The sequence below is a fragment of the Pelobates fuscus genome, chromosome 2 (genome assembly GCF_036172605.1).
Source record: "Pelobates fuscus isolate aPelFus1 chromosome 2, aPelFus1.pri, whole genome shotgun sequence".
Lineage (NCBI taxonomy): Eukaryota > Metazoa > Chordata > Amphibia > Anura > Pelobatidae > Pelobates > Pelobates fuscus.
The window spans coordinates 446,564,037-446,566,230 of record NC_086318.1 but is presented as its reverse complement, the minus strand read 5'-3'; positions in this window follow the sequence as shown (position 1 = coordinate 446,566,230).

Here is a 2,194-nt window from a genome sequence, read left to right as displayed (position 1 = left end):
TTAGGGAGGGCAAGACCAGATGGTGGTTTTAACACCATATGGTCAGTAATACATGTTTGTGTTCCTGACCTTATAGTGTTTCTTTAATTATAGGGTTGAATGAACAGAATATTCTGGGATAGGGGGAGCATTATTTAGAGGTAGGTTAGATAGAGGGAGCATTATGTAGAGGTAGGTTAGATAGAGGGAGCATTATGTAGAGGTAGGTTAGATAGGGGGAGCATTATTTAGAGGTAGGTTAGATATGGGGAGCATTATTTAGAGGTAGGTTAGATAGGGGGTGCATTATTTAGAGGTAGGTTAGATAGGGGGAGCATTATTTAGAGGTAGGTTAGATAGGGGGAGCATTATTTAGAGGTAGGTTAGATAGGGGGAGCATTATTTAGAGGTAGGTTAGATGGGGGAGCATTATTTAGAGGTAGGTTAGATAGGGGGTGCATTATTTAGAGGTAGGTTAGATAGGGGGAGCATTATTTAGAGGTAGGTTAGATAGGGGGAGCATTATTTAGAGGTAGGTTAGATAGGGGGAGCATTATTTAGAGGTAGGTTAGATGGGGGAGCATTATTTAGAGGTAGGTTAGAGAGGGGGAGCATTATGTAGGGGTAGGTTAGAGAGGGGGAGTAACATTTAAAAAATACCTATTGTTAGGTCAAGATCCTGTTTAGCCTGTTTGAGGACCTTCATAAAGGTAGAATTCTGTTTCACACATTCATGTGGGCTGGACGTTTTTCTTTTTGGATTTTTATTTCGACGTGGGCTTGCTAGTTGCCCCTTGATAATGTTTTGCTCCTTGTTAGAGCACCAATTTTGGCTGGATTAACGATGTTGGTATCCAGGACAATAAACAAACAGGTTGTTTGGAGAAATGGCTTCTGTTTGTCTCTCAATCTGGTTACAATTGGGTGCCAGGACTGTTTAATATCACTAGGAATGCTGAGTATATTTACTATATAATTGTATCTAGAAGAGTCAACAAATCAGGTTACAGGAAAAACAAGAATAACCAAGGTGAAGGTAGGCTGGAACGTAGGCAATGTTATGGCGTAATGTATACATCCTGCATGACATCCTGTGTACAATGACCTAGTTACATTAATTAAACTGCTTCCTTATTATCTTGGCAGCTGCTACATACCTGCTATGTAGGTCTCCCCCACCCTTACATCAGGACTCAGACACCAGAAAAGCAAATAAAAGGGTACAGCCCTTACTGCAATAACTGTAATGCGGTCATCATCAGCTCTGAAAACAAAATCTATTAAAAACACATTTAAAAAAAAAAAAGCAGAATGACACAGAGAGACTGCTACAAGGCGGTCACTGGCCGCGGGTCACAGAGAGACTGCTACAAGGCGGTCACTGGCCGCGGGTCACAGAGAGACTGCTACAAGGCGGTCACTGGCCACTGAGCACAGAGAGACTGGTACAAGGCGGTCACCGGCCGCGGGGCACAGAGAGACTGGTACAAGGCGGTCACCGGCCGCGGGGCACAGAGAGACTGGTACAAGGCGGTCACCGGCCGCGGGGCACAGAGAGACTGGTACAAGGCGTCACTGGCCGCGGGGCACAGAGGGACTGCTACAAGGCGGTCACTGGCCGCGGGGCACAGAGAGACTGCTACAAGGCGGTCACTGGCCGCGGGGCACAGAGGGACTGGTACAAGGCGGTCACCGACCACGGGGCACAGAGGGACTGTGTACAAGGCGGTTATTGGCCGTGGTGCACAGAGGGACTGTGTACAAGGCGGTTATTGGCCGTGGTGCACAGAGAGACTGGTACAAGGCGGTTATTGGCCGTGGTGCACAGAGGGACTGTGTACAAGGCGGTTATTGGCCGTGGTGCACAGAGAGACTGGTACAAGGCGGTCACTGGCCATGGTGCACAGAGGGACTGTGTACAAGGCGGTTACTGGCTGTGGGGCACAGAGAGACTGGTACAGTGGGCATAGATAACCCCTCATACACAGTGCTCGACCTTCTTTCGGCATTTCATGTGCTATGGATAGTTTTCCCACAATGCACCTCCAGGCCGGTGAGGTTATCAGTGCTGTAATTTGTTCCCTGGGAATTAATATGGTGCTGAGCAATTCAGAACCGTAGAACATCCTAAAATTAAAAATAGAGACTGCTTGCGCATAATGCACGTTTTTTGCCTGACCCCCACGTTAATCTGTATGAAAAAGATAGGTGGACA